Source organism: Diabrotica virgifera, chromosome 6 (assembly GCF_917563875.1).
Source record: "Diabrotica virgifera virgifera chromosome 6, PGI_DIABVI_V3a".
Lineage (NCBI taxonomy): Eukaryota > Metazoa > Arthropoda > Insecta > Coleoptera > Chrysomelidae > Diabrotica > Diabrotica virgifera.
In genome coordinates, this window is record NC_065448.1 from 54,410,713 (window position 1) to 54,426,823 (window position 16,111).

Consider the following 16,111-nt stretch of genomic DNA (forward strand, 5'->3'; position numbering starts at 1 on the left):
TGAAAGCTGTTTGTTGCAAACTTATTAAATCTGAAAACCTGCACACCTTAAAAGTACTCCCACTTAACATATAGTAGAGAGGAAATGAATATAAAAAAACTCACATATGACAATAATTTTATATTACAGTTTACTTAAATTCAAAATTAATGATTATAATAAATATAACAATAAAGGGAAAACTCTTTACAAAATTAAATTATCAGTGAGAAGAATGACATTTTTTATTATGTACAACCTATCTGAAGTTTGGAGTGAGTTTGGTGCAACTGATTCTCATTGGATAAAGCGGCTTCGCACACATAAGTTGAGTCAAACATAATATACAATTTCATGGCAAACATTTTCAAAATTGCGAAACGCTATATTCTGAATTTAATGACGGTCCGCACAAAAGTAGCTCACGGTCCGGATGCGGACCACGGTCCGCTAATTGGTGACCCCTGCTCTAGGAGTCCCCTAATGGGAAAGTTTTGGGGTAGTTCTGATTTCTTTCATTCTACATGTATTTTGGGATGCTGCATCCGAATATGAGGTTTGCGGACAAAATTTCGTGACGCAACATTGAAAACACCGCAAAAAAGCAAAAATTTTCTGCTTTTTCCCGCTTTTTGCTTAAATCTCGAAAACTATTAACTTTTAGTAAATGATCTGTTAACAGAAATAAAAGTACTTAGAATTATCTACAAATATCACTATTTAGATTTATTTCCAGACAAACCGTTCGGTCTAAAGTACATACGAGTTAAAAATTTGCAATTTTTAACGAACTCTGCAAAATCCACTATTTACATTCCAAAACTTTATTTTTATTAGAATGCTGTCATTTGATAATTTTCTCCTAGTATTCTGCACAAATGATTAAATTTGTCGAAATTGTACAAATTCAGTACCAATCACAGAAACAAGGACTCTAACAAAATAAAATTTAAAATATCGTGATTATTAATATTACAAATTATAATACAAAATGCTATATAATACAAAATTATATGAACCGTTGTCTTTTAGAAGGTCCTGGATGTGGTTTTCCGGTGGCTATGAGTTCCGATACATGTTTTGCTTGTTCTGGAAAATAAAAGAGGTGTTGTCAGTTCTAAAGGAGAGATAAGAATTGCAATATAGTGTTAAATAATTTTTATGGAGAGAATTTAAAAAATAATTTTATATCAAAGACCACGAGACCGTAGATTTTCATGACCATGTATATGGTCAAATTTTGTAAATAAAATAACTTGGCAGTAAGAAGTATTTCGCAGAAGAGTATCTAAAATTTTAGTGGTAGAGTTTCTACGAACATTTTATAAATTTCAAAAGAACGGACTACAACGGTTGTTTAGAAAGTTAATGTATACCGAGGTTGATTTAACAATAGACAATGCCTTCTAAATGGTTTCCTAGAAAGAAATGATAGTGAACATTTTTGTTTAGTTTAGGATATAGGGTTTTTTAGATTGTAAATAAAAATAATTTTAATATCTCCTATTAATTAAGAAGAAATAATCTTTGTATACAATACTAATTTTTCTTAAGAAAATAAATTAGGGATATGATGTTTGGTGAATGCGTGTGATTGGCTATGATAGCGATAGAAGGAGAATGGAGTGGTGAGTTTAAAATTGATGAGAGAAAAAAGGAATCATTGTGTAATTACCATCGAAAGATATCAGTCCGGTTTTAAAGTAGTGTATTTGTGCAAAGTGTGTTAATTTGGTGACCGTGGAAGCAGAATCGTGTGAGACGAAAACGAGACCGAGTCGTGAAGTCCAAACTCCTTGTGTCCGAAAAGATTCCAGTTTCCCAGGCAACCAAATAACGTTTACAAAACGTTGAAAAAACGTCATAATTATCACCAAACCACGTCAGTTTATCACGTTTTTTCGACGTCGAAAGTCACGTGAATTTGTCCCACCATAATTGACGTCATTTCAATCACCTTTTAAATACATTATATCAAAAACGTAGTTTTTATGTCGTTTTTTAGATTATTTTTCATTTTATGTTTTTAAAGATACACAGATAAATATTCGTATGGGCATTGTTGGTATTGCAATTTTTCATTTAACCGTTTTAAATTTAGCCCATAATCTTAAAGTAAAACCAAATGGAAGACTCTCTAAAATGTATAGAATTACAATACCCTCAATACAACATACCTGTATAGAATTTTCACTTTTTATATATACATACTGTGTCAAAATTGAAACAACATATAAACTAATAAATAATTTATTAACAAATTAATTTAATTAAACTCGATAACAAACAATAATTAGTTCATTAACAGAAAATAAACACCAAAACAAATTAAACCATAACCTCAAACAATTTTCAAGAAGAATTATTGCATTAAACTAACTCACTTGAGAAAAATAAATGAAAACCTCTTAATTAACACATTTCTTTAACTAAATATCTAAATGAAAAGTCTTATTTCACCACACAAAGCACGTAAACAATAAATGAAAAACTGTCTATGGATATTGTTTGGAGTCATAAGCATTAAGTCTTTAAGCTCCTCCCAATTTTGTGACGTCAGACTTGGGCTGCCTGAAATGAAACCGTGTTTTTAAGACGTATTTTAACGTCATTAATCTTACGTATTTAAAATCACCTACAAAAGACGTTTATACTACGTAATCTTCAAACACGTGTATATATTATATATTCAACCAAAAACTGACGTTTCCTCAACGTTCTTGACGTCACTTGGTTGCAGGGGCGGTTTCTCCATTGGTTCACTTGTGCAGTGAACACCCAATCAAATTTCATTAAAATACATATTTTTAAAAATCTCATAAATATCATTAAAATATTTTTTCTTAAATCTCATAAATATCATAGTATAATTAAAATATAACTGTATTTATTAATCACATAATTTGTTTGCACAACACCGCTACGCTAAATGCACGTGGTAAGTGCAGAATTCAAATTGAACCCAGCCACTATACAGTAACCCTATAGAAGAACGAGAGCTCTTAAATCCGTGAACCAGGGATTCTCCTATCTTAAAACATTGACCATTTGTGCACTGCACACAGAGATCGGGGCGAAGCGTTTCGATTCACAGTTTGGCATTTTCTGTTGTGGGATTTTATTAAATACAATATTGGTAGGTAGTTTTTTTAGGATGGTGGAGCCTTATTCCGTGAAGTTTATAAAAGAAAATGCAAATAGTTTTGAAAATCGACTTCTTATAAAAAGAATGGACTAACTTGGCCGGAGATAAACTTGGTACAAGAATGTGCAATAAGAAACAAAAAGTTTAAACATCGTTTTAAAGTTGAACAATATAGAAAAACTTAATGATTATGTGGGTGTGATAAACTACATTCTTTATTTTGTTTTCCATGTTTAGTATTTTCAAAGAATAAAACTATGATTTCAATCTCGGTCTTTGGATGCCGTTAAAATAAACGGATTTTAAACAGTTTTGACAAAGCCATTTCATTATTCGTAACTTCTGGCTCCACCTTCACCACCGAAGAAGCGCCATCATTCAGTAGGTATCATATTCTGCACAAAACAAAAAAAGTGTGTGACATCCTGACTAATCGGGTCAAAGATAGGTTTCATTTTACAGAACATCTTTTGGCGAGGCCCCAAAAATTTTTCTCCTGCGGCGCTTATTCACCGTTTGTATAATTACATTCTTTAATTGAACACCCTCCTTAAATTACCACGAGCCGCCACTGCTTGGTTGCCTGGGTTATGTAAGTAACGGGTAGCAGTATTATACAGGGTGTCCCGAAAAGATTGATCATAAATTATACCAGATATTCTGGAGTCAAAAATGGTTCGATTAAACCTAACTTACCTTAGTACAAATGTGCTCATAAAAAAAGTTACAGCCCTTTGAAGTTACAAAATGAAAATCGATTTTTTTCAATATATCGAAAACTATCAGAGATTTTTTATTAAAAATGAACATATATCATTCTCATGGGAGAAGCATCTTAAAACAAAATTATAGTGAGATTTGTCCACCCCATAAAAAATTTATGGGGGTTTTGTTCCTTTAAACCCCCCAAAACTTTTGTTGTACGTTCCAATTAATTCATTATTGTGGTACCATTAGTTAAACACGACGTTTTTAAAACTTTTTTGCCTCCTAGTATTTTTTCTATAAGCGAGTTTTTATCGAGATGCGGCTTCTTTTTTAATATATTTACATACAAATTTTATGGGGCTTTTGTTCCTTTAAACCCCCCAAATGATTGTGTACGTTCCAATTAAACTATTATTGTGGTACCATTAGTGAAACACAGTGTTTTTAAAAGTTTTTTGCCTCTTAGTCTTTTTTTGATAAGTCACCTTTTATCGAGATGTGGCTTCTTTTTCAAATTATACCCAAAAATGTACATTATAAATAAATTTTCAGATTATAACAGGTCTCGATAATCGGACATCTTGGATATTAGTGAACCCATGTAACGCACAGCTGAATCCTATGTTTGTGCGTCACAGTGTTGCCATGCCATTTCTTTCATAATTTCAATCAATGTTAAATTTACTACCTACAAGAATAATAGAATAAGAACGTTTACTTCTCCGTCATTATACTAGGTAGAATGACAAATGAGGTGTCAAATGAAAGCTTATAATCCAAGGATAGTACTAAAGGTGAGAAATTAGACATAGATTGTCTGTCCCTCAAAAAATAAGCGTTATATTGGGGATTTCTAATGTCGACATTAAAAGTTGCACTATTTTTTTTTTCTATAAAACATTTTGATCTAAAACTTACCAGAAAACTTCTTTGTACTCTCTACTTTCAAATAAACGTGATTAAGAAGCTAAATTTTAAACTTCGTCACACAACTTTTGCGATTAAACTTTGCAATGCACAAATCCGCACCTTTTTTTTTGAAAAATTCATAACCTTTATCATGATAAGAATAAAAACTTGAAGCAGGTACCTTTGTCTTCAGAAATGTTAGAGGTAGGTATATACTGTAAAAATTTCAGAAAAAAATATTAAAATGGAACAGAGTTGTAGCGAGGTAAACGCAAAAAACGTGATTTCATTTTTTTTTTTATTTTTAGGTTAAATTTCGATTTTGACAATGTTCCTCCACATAAAATTCAAAATAAACCTCATTTTCGTTTTCAGCAACCTCTAAAATATAAAGTATGAATAAAATTAGCCATTCACCCCTCCGTGGTCAGTATCTCGAAAACTAAGCGCTTTTTTGAGGGTGTTCCGCTCGTGTATAATATCACAAAAAAATGTAACGTGATAGTATGAAAAAATAGAGGATACGGCAACGGTGTTACAAGTGATGGTCGGATCCAATGACAAAATCTACATAGACATATTCCATCCATCCAATGGCACTACAGCCCAAATCGAGCCTTGGCCTCCTTCAATAAGCTTCTCCAAGACACAGACATATTAGGGTGCACTAATATTCAAGATGTCCCGATAATCGTACTTAACCATATACAAATATGTGGTGGATTCGACAATTATTCAAAATATCTCGATAAAAACTGGTTTATCGAAAAAGTACTAAGAGGCAAAAAAGTTTTAAAAACTCTGTGTTTAACTAATGGTGCCACAATAATAATTTAATTGGAACGTACACAAAAGTTTGGGGGGTTTAAACGAACAAAACCCCCATAAAATTTTTATGGGGTGCACAAATTTCACTTTAATTTTTTTTAAGATGTGCTGCCATAGGAATGCTACATGTCTATTTTCAATAAAAAATCTCTAAGAATTTTCGATACATGAAAAAAAAAATCGATTTTCATTTTGTAACTTCAAAGGGCTGTAACTTTTTTTGTGTGCACTATTGTATATAGGTAAGTGAGGTTCAATCAACCTATTTTTGACCCCAGAATCTGTGGTATAATTTATGACCAATCTTTTCGGGACACCCTGTATAAACTTTGCACGAGGTGCCTAGTTGAGGGAAAAATTTTTGGATTCTAAAGATTGATATTGTTTTTTATCGAGTCGGAGATGTTAATTTGTGGAGAGAATTCGAACGAGTGCTTGAAACAGTTAAAAGGAGAAGCACATTTGGCAGAATCAGAGGAGCACGTCATGGGAGAACTAGGACAACACAATACAGTAGAATAAATAAGGACGTCGACAAAGGTTAATCAGATTATTTGTGAAAAGAGAGAGTTGTTCTGTATTACATACCATATTTGTTTTTTTTTTGAAAGCCGCGTCAACTTAATAGTATTACAACATAAATTGTTCATTCATAAATTGATAGAAGATATAAGTAATCGATTTAAAAATGGAAAATAAAATTTGTTTTCTTTTTATAATAATAATAAGAACAATCTACCGATTCAATTGAATGAATTTGGTTCACAAAAGAGATAATAGAATAAAAGGTTTTTCTTTATGATTAGATAAGAAATTTTACAACAAAAAAAGTTTAGCATACATTTTAATTTATTTAATTTATGGTATAGTATATAAATAAATAGTAAAATCCACAAGGAAAAGAAAAAGTTTTCCTGTAGTTGGCTGTATACCATCAATCACAAAATTGGAAAGAAATCCTTTGTAAAAGGTATAAATTTTTTTTTTTATTAAAAATCCCTTAAAAGGGCTACATCACAATAAAACGTTTTCGATTTTTATAAAAAATCATCATCAGTGTTCGATAAACTCAGCTAGCATCCAGTTTATCGAACACTGATGATGATTTTTTATAAAAATCGAAAACGTTTTGTTGTGATGTAGCCCTTTTAAGGGATTTTTAATAAAAAAAATGTTATACCTTTTACAAAGGATTTCTTTCCAATTTTGAAAATAAATAGTAGTTATAAAATTTATATGAGTTTTTGAGTATATTTATTTTCCCTGTTTGTCCTGGATAAAGCAAACAACGAGAAATACTAGAAGCCACAAAATAAAGGTAATACATATAATGAATTAGCTCTGAGAATATGTTTTATGGAAAAAGTTTATTAAATTTTGTTTTGTTTTATGAGTAGCAATTAAAATTATTAATTAATTAATGTAATTAATATAAGGCATCTTTATCTCATAACAAGAAGTAATTTCAGATCGTAATAATAGATTGTGAGATTAAACATACCTTCCGCATTGTACTGAGGTTCTTCGATGGCATCGGATCCTGGCTCAGGGTCTGATTGCTCCATCGTCAGCGTCAGGGTCGTTCTCCTGGATAATAAAAGAGATGGTGAGATACTGAATTGTAACCATATATCAAGGAGAGATGAATGACTACAAAATAACTTGTGAAATTCTACATACCTTTGTGTCTTTCTTAGATTTCTTCTACGTCTATGTCAGAGCTGTATTCCGGGGGCTCAACGTTGTTACACAGTTCTTCGCATGATGTGCAAATTGGGCACGAACGGAGGCCCGCCTTCCTGCATCCACAATTGCGTTGAGAGCCCTTTTTACATTTACATGAAATATACCGGAGTATTGACTTTGGTGCAGGGTCCAAAGTGGTTGGCACTGGCACGAGACCACTAGTAGTTTTTTCCACCCCCTCTCAATTGGACCTTTTTGTTGCTCGTTAGGTGTGGCTTGATATAAGGGTAACCATTGCTGCACCTGATATAGTAAACTCTCAGTGAATGCTCTCGTGCAGCAGCTTCGGAAGGGAGTAATGAGGCAATGTTGGTCTTATTTTTGTATGATGAATATACGTATTGTCTGTATTTTAAATCGTTCAGACTGGTCTCTTTTTTTCCATATAGAGCCATGAGAAACATGTTTCCTGCTCTGGCAATCTCATCTTGATGTGCATTAGGGTCTTTGAAAGCCTCAATGGTTGGTTGCAAGTCTGTGTTCTTCTGCAGAACTTTAAGATATTTCAGTTTCCGCTAATTAAACAATGGAAAAGTAGTATCACCACCACTCATCACATGTAGGAATTGGTCCACTAGGAATTTTTGAGCAGCCAGATGAGAGGTATAGAGGCTTTGCGACCCGTCTTGAGACAAGTTCCATGTCTGTGTGTGCAGTGCTATCCACAAGTTTTTGTGATTTGTGAGCTATTGAAATTTCGTACTCGTACGCGTTGCGTCGTTTTTATGCGGTGGTGTGCGCCGTTCGTAACAGTTTAAATAAAAAACCACATGTAAATAATTCGATAAAGGAACTTTGCGTTTTTTCCAAAATTTAACGTTGATTCGTTTCCCTAACAACCATTTCTTCTTTTTTTTTTTTAATAAACCAATAAGATTTGAAGATTTCTCCTACCTAAACAGTGGGTTTTGCAGAAACCGCTGAAAATTACCCATTTTCAACTCGCACTTCAGACGGAACGACTAGTCTGAAAAAAAAACTAAATTGTGGTATTTGTAGAGAATTTTAAGTACTTTAATTTCTGTTAACAGACCATTTACTAAAAGTTAAAAGTTTTCGAGATTTAAGCAAAAAGCAGGAAAAAACAGCAATTTTTCACTTTTTTCGCGATTTTTTCGATGTTGCGTTACGAAATTTTATCCGCAAACCTCATATTCGGATTCAGCACCCCAAAATATACAGATGTCCCTGTAAGTTGTATCCATATGGAAAACTTTTTTATTATTAGTTTTACGAAAAAAAGTTATTCTTTATAAAAAGCTCTGCATGGTCCAAAACCTAAGATTTAACCATCAAATATCAAATTTTTTGAATATTATACGAGGTATGTCAAAAAGTTTGAATTTCACTCAAGAGTAAAGTAGCTTTATTTTTCACAATATTGAAAATTGCTATTATGAAAAGTTGTTTGGAATTAAAAACTGTATTCTAGTATGCAATTACATCCTTCTAATTGAAATTTTTTTTTTTTTTGAAAAATTATGGATAACTAACATTATTTTCAGTTATTTTAATTCAGATAACTCTTTTATTATAAATTTTACGAAAAAAAGTGATTCTTAATAAAAAGTTCTGCATGGTCTAAAATCTAAAATACAACCATCTTTTGTCAAATTTTATCAATTTTATACGAGGTATGTCAAAAAATATTAATTTCGCTCAAGAGTAAAATAAGTTTATTTTTCACAATATCGAAAATTGTTATTATGAAAAGTTATTTAGAATTAAAAACTATGTTTCAGTATGTAATTACATTCTTCTAATTGAAATATTCTGAACTATAAAGGTACTTTACTTTTGATCTAAATGTATCTTTTTTGACATACCTCGTATAAAATTGATAAAATTTAATATAAGATGGTTGTATTTTAAGTTTTAGACCATCCAGAACTTTTTATTAAGAATCACTTTTTTTCGAAAAACTTCAAGAGACCCTAGATAGATTGCCACAAACAGAAAAAATATTCTTGTTGGGAGATTTCAACTCAAGAATAGGAAATACACTACACCCATCCAAGGAATAATGCACAAGTTCAACGAAGCACCAACAAATGATAACGGAGATTCACTAATAGAGATATGTGCACACGAGTTGCGTATCAACAATACATACTTTGACCACAAAGAACAACATAAATATACATTCACTAACACAAGGGGCCACAGATCGATGATTGACTATGTGATAACCAACAGAAAAGTTCACCCACGGGAAGTACTTGACGTACGCACAATGACGTCTGCGAATGTCGGAACGCAACACGGAATGGTTATATTTAAGTACCGTCACGCGTACATAATAGAGAGAAAGAAACCACCTAACTACATCACCAAGTTCAACATAGAATCCCTACAAGACGAAAGTACTAAGGATCTCTACCAAAATAGACTTGAGGAAAAGATCAATCTTAGCCCTATTGAAATCACAGACAATATAAACGAAACATGGGAAAAAATAAAAAATCATATAACTAGTAGTGCAAAAGAAGCCATTGGAGAAAGAACGATTGACTTAAACAGCGGCAGAAACCAAAAACCATGGTTCACACAGGAAGTCAAAGATTTAGCAAAAGAGAAGAAAGATGCATACGTGAGATATATTAACAATAGGACCCCAGAAGAGTATCAAAGATATAAATCAGAAAGAAATAGAACAACTAACAGAATCAAAGATCTAAAACAAATATATTGGGAAAAATTCTCAAATGACATGGAACATGATTTACGAGGAGGTCAAAGGAAGGTATGGAACATGTTGAGGAACAGGAAGAAGCCGGTTACCGAAGAATTACAAATTAACGCAATAAAACCAGAAGAATGGGTAACTCATTTCGAGAATCTATACAAAGACGATAACGACGATAATAATGAAGTACAAAGAAATGACCTACAAAACATTCACCAAGAAGAAACAGAGAATGACAACATCACCCAAGAAGAAGTAAACGAAGCAATCAAAAGATCAAAAAATAGAAAATCACCAGATCAGGATAATATACCAAATGAATTAATTAAATACGGAGGTACAAAATAATAGAAGAGATAACAACATTATTCCAAAAAATTTAAACAACATGACAGTACCAGAGGAATGGAGAGAGTATAACAATACCAATCTACAAGAAAAGCGTAAAGACAGATCCTACCAACTACCGAGGAATTACACTACTCAATTCTACATCAAAACTATTGACAAAAATTCTATCCCAAAAACTATATAAGAAAGCCGTTGTATCGGAAGAACAACAGGGTTTTCGCCCAAACAGATCTACAATAGACGCTATTTTCATAATGCGACAATTAGTTGAGAAATCAATAGAATTCGACAAGCCTCACATGCTTTGTAGATCTGAAACAAGCATTCGACAGAGTACGATTAAAGGACGTGCTCACTATCCTTGAAAAGAAAAACATAGGTCAGAGGTATAGAAACATAATCAAAGAGCTCAATAGATCCAACAAAACACGAATTAAAACCACACACGGGCTCACGGAAGAAATCAAAATCAATGCAGGCATTAGACAAGGGGACAGCCTCAGTCCATGCCTATTTAATTTAATAATGGATGAAGTTATAGGTAGTGTTAACATAATGAATCAGGGATACAAAATGGGTAACCGAACCATGAGAATACTTTGCTACGCATATGATGCAATCTTAATAGCCGAAAACGAAGATGACTTACAACGCCTACTACAAAAATTCAAAATAACCACCGAAAAATATAACCTGACACTATCCAAAGAGAAAACCCAATCAATGGTAATATCCAGGAACCCAATTAGATGTAAATTAGTAGTGGACGACCATATAATCGAACAGGTAATGGATTGCAGATACTTAGGTGTGGAAATATCTAGCTACAGGCATCTGTGGCAAGAATCAAAACAGCTGGCAACGAAAGCAGCGAGAATATCTGGTTTCCTGAGGGATATAATCTGGCGGAATAAATATATGAGCACCGAAAGCAAAGTCCGCATTTATAAGACATGTGTTAGACCCGTACTGACATACGCAGCTGGGACAAGGGCCGAGACAACAAAGACCAAACAAATAATGAGAACAACAGAGATGAAAACCCTAAGATCCATAAGAGGTATCACACTCAGAGGTAGAATACGAAACGAAGACATATTGAGAGAGCTAGGCGTTCAAGACGTAGTGAGATGGACAAGAGCGCGACGACGCATGTGGAGAGACCACGTAGATCGGATGGACCCTGAACGTATGGCGCATTGGGCGAAAACACAGAAGCCCAACACCAAGCGACCCATAGGAAGACCCAAAAAACGATGGTACGAGAGTTGGAGCTCCGGATCGCAGCAAAGACTGTAACAGAAGAAACAGGACATAGTCCTATTACAAGAAGAAGAAGAAGAAGAAGAAGAAGAAGAAGAAGACTTTTTTTCGTAAAATTTATAATAAAAGAGTTATCAGAATTGAAATAACTGAAAAAAATAATGACAGTTATCCATAATTTCTCAAAAAAAAGTTTTTTTCAATTAGAAGGATATAATTGCATATTAGAATATAGTTTTTAATTAAAAACAACTTTTCATAATAGCAATTTCCAATATTACGAAAAATAAAGCTACTTTACTCTTGAGTGAAATTCAAACTTTTTGACATACCTCGTATAATATTCAAAAAATTTGATATTTGATGGTTAAATCTTAGGTTTTGGACCATGCAGAGCTTTTTATAAGGAATAACTTTTTTTCGTAAAATTAATAATAAAAAAGTTTTCCATATGGATACAACTTACAGGGACATACTGTATATAGAATGAAAGTAAGAACTACCACAACACTTTCCTAGTCAAAAACACAATTTAACTGAATTTCAAGTGGAAGATCATGTAACGATGTAGTTTTTGTGAAGGCAAATGGCAGAGAAATCATTAGAATATAATATAGATCTGGATCACGCGTATGAAAAAAAAGTTGATTAATAGCAAGCTGAAAATGTGTTAATAGCTTAAGGGTGTCTAGTCGGATAAACTTTGATATATGGGAACATTGGAACAGGGGCAGTTTTAATTGTGGAACAGGTTAAAAATTTGGAACGGTCAGACCACGAAAACGGCACATTTATTTTGTCCGACATAACAGACTTAAACTCTCCGAACAGAGATTAAACTCTCATGCAAAAATCAGACTGCTATTTATCACCTGTCATACTTCTTGTCATTTGACATATTCTACATGTTCCACTCATTAAAAACGCTCATTTGGTGATAAATGGCAGTCTGATTTTTGCATGAGAGTTTAATCTCTGTTCGGAGAGTTTAAGTCTGTTCTGTCGGACAAAATACATGTGCCGTTTTCGTGGTCTGACCGTTCCAAATTTTTAACCTGTTCCACAATTAAAACTTCCCCTGTTCCAGTGTTCCCATATATCAATCTTGCTATTAATCAACTTTTTTTTTTCATACGCGGGATCCAGACCTAATAGGCTAGCCTTTTTCTGTTTCATAGACCTAGAGAAAGCATTTGATAGAATACAATTAAAATATGTAATACACCTACTATACTGAAAGAAAGAACACTGGCAACGCTGAGAGCAACGGAAATGGATTTTTGGAGAAGAGCCGCAGGAAGATTTAGAAGAGAAAGGATTACCAACGAACGCATAAGAGAAATAATGGGAATCAAACGAACAATCACAGATGACCTAACAGCAAAACAACTTATCTGGTTCGGACATATACAAAGAATGGGTATAAACGAATACCAAAAGAAGTATTAAAATGGCAACCAGAAGGAAAGAGAAAACGAGGTAGACTGAGAAAAAGTTGGAGTGAAGGAATAAATAAAGAGCTGAGAGAAAGGGCCATAGAAGAGGACGTATGGAACAACCGGACGAAGTGGCGATTGGAAGTCGGAAAATGGCGAGAATGTTATAAGCCGACAAGTAGCAGTAGACTACATGACAAAAATATACCACTGGGTATCATAAAACTGATAGAAAACATATATGTAAGAAATAAAATAGAAATGAAAGTCAATGGAATAATAACAGAACCTTCTTCTTCATGTACCATGTCCTTTCAGAACGTTGGTTAGCATTATAGCTATCTTAATTTTATTCACTGCCACCTTAAATGGCATACTTGTATCAACACCATACCAATCTCGCAAGTTCTTCAACAATGAGGTTCTTCTTCGTCCTGGACTGCGTTTGCCTGCTATTTTTCCTTGCATGATATTTTGTAGCAACCTATATTTGAGACCTCTCATTACATGTCCGAAATACTCCAGCTTTCTTTGCTTGATGCTTTTTATGATCTCAGTAGTCTTGCTGAGACGTTCTAGTATTGTGGAGTTTCGAATCTTCTCCACCTAGGAAACTTTTAAAATTCTTCCATAGCACCACATTTCGAAAGCCTCAAGGCGATTGTGATCGATTTTATTCACAGTCCAGGACTCGACACCATAAAGTAAGACCGAGAACACGTAGCAGCGAAGTAGGTGGATCCTCAATGCCAATTTTAGGTCTCTGTTAGATAACACCTTGGACATCCTTCTAAAAGCCGCTCTAGCCTGCTCTATCCTAGATCTAATTTCGCCGTGACTTTCTGCGTTACAATTTAATTGCTGTCCAAGGTAAACGATTTTATCAACTTGCTCAAGTTTGGTATTATTTACATATATAGACGGTTTTATATGCTGTTGTTTACTTATTACGAGTATTTTGGTTTTCCGTATGTTCAGATCCAGACCTGCCTCCCTACAACTCTCAACGACACTATCAAGTAGTGTTTGCAGATCTTCTTGACTAGAAGCTAGGAGTACTGTATCGTCCGCATATCGCAAATTATTGATGACTTCACCGTTCACAAATATTCCTTCTTGTTTTTCCAGAAAGTGCTTTTCTGAAAATTCTTTTGGAGTAAACGTTGAAAAGCAGGGGTGACAAGAGGCATCCCTGCCGTACTCCTCTTTTAATATTAAGAGCCTGTGATTTCACACCATCTACTAAAACTGATGTTGTTTGATTCCAATATAAATTTGCAATTATTCGAACATCTCGGTCGTCCAAGCCAATGTCTTTTAGAGCTTCGATCAATATAGAGTGCTTAAACGATCAAATACCTTTTGGAAGTCAATAAAACAACAGTATATGTCTACAGATATATCTCGACATCTTTGAGCAAGTACGTTCATTCCAAACAGTGCCTCTCTCGTTTCAAACCCCTTACGGAAACCAAACTGTGTGTCATCTAGGTATTCCTCGCATTTATTATAGATACGACCATGTATTACCTTCAGAAAAATTTTCAATAAGTGGTTTAACAAACTGATGGTTCTATAATCAGCACAGGTTTTTGCTGTTGTCTTAGGTAGAGCTATAAACAGTGAATTAGACCAACCATTAGGTAGTTGTTGTCCGCTGGTATAAATGGTATTGAAAAACGAAGTTATAGCCTCTAAAACATTGCTATCATTTATAAGCTTGTATATTTCAGTTGGAATTTCATCAGGACCAGTCGCTTTGCCATCTTTTGATGATTGTATGGCTTTTATAACCTCAGAGCGTGTTATTAGGGGTCCGTCGCAGTTATTAATATCGGGAGGTGAACTACTCCTATCGTCTTCGAATAGGTTCGTGACGTAATTTTCCCATTCTTTAAGTTTGTCCTCTACTTCAAATATTACTTTACCATGTTCATCCTGTAGCAATGCAGTTTGTCTCTTATTGAAGATACCAGCCGCTTCTTTCACTTTTTTATACATGTTAAACGTGTCGTATCTATTTTCAAGTTCTTCATTGTCATGACACTGTTTGGCTAGATGTTGACTCTTTGCTTCTCGTATTCTGCGTCGAATTTCTTTTTGTATGCTGTTATAAAGTGTTTCGTTGTTTTTCGCTAGTCGCCGTTGTTCCATCAAATTCAATATGTCATCTGTCATCCAAGTCTGCTTTTTTAGCTTTGGCCTGCCTTGTAAATTTCTCACGCAGATTTGTTTTACTGTTGTTACGATTTTATTTAGGCCCTCATCGACATTTTCACCAATATTTTCCCAAATTAAATTTTCGTTCAGTTGTCTTTGAACTGATTCCTTAACTTTCTCGTCTTGTAATTGGGCTTGTAATAACAGAACCCATAGAAGCAAACACAGGAATCCGGCAAGGAGATTCACTAAGTCATCTATTGTTTAACATAATGTTGGGTGCAATAATAAAGCAAGTGAAGATAAAAGGAGCTCACAAAATGGGCGATAGAGAGATAAAAAATACTATGTTACGCTGATGACACCATGTTACTAGCAGAGTGCGAAGACGACCTACAAAGATTACTACACGAATTCAACATTAACGCAAAAGAAATGAATATGAAAATATCAGCCCAAAAACAAAAAGCTTAATAATATAATAGCCAAAAGAACCAATAAGATGCAAATTGGAGTTAGACAATCAAATTATACAACAAGTAGGTAATGACTTTCAAATACCTAGGAATTAATCTATCAGCCGACAACAATATCGAAGAAGAGGTGTAAAAGACCAAATAATTAAAGCCAGTAGAACGGCCGGATGCCTAAACGACACAATTTGGAAAAACAAACACCTAAGAGTGGAACCAAAGGCCCGAATATATAAGTCAGCTATTAGGCGAGTTTATGACTTACACAGCCGAAACAAGAGCAGACAGAAGCAAAATACAAAGACATCTGGAGACCAACGAAATGAAGATCTTAAGAAGGATTGTTTAATTGCTTAAAAGGATTACAGGATAGGGTAAGAAGATCAGACGCATATATGGGGTAGACAATATAAATACCTGGGTAAAG

General features: G+C 33.8%; 1 pseudogene; it reads right to left on the minus strand.

The window, feature by feature from the left end:
* The window catches only part of LOC126886998 (heat shock 70 kDa protein cognate 4-like), a 45,254-nt pseudogene extending 36,974 nt beyond the window's left edge, over window positions 1-8,280 (minus strand).
* Between the last annotated feature and the right edge of the window lie 7,831 nt (window positions 8,281-16,111).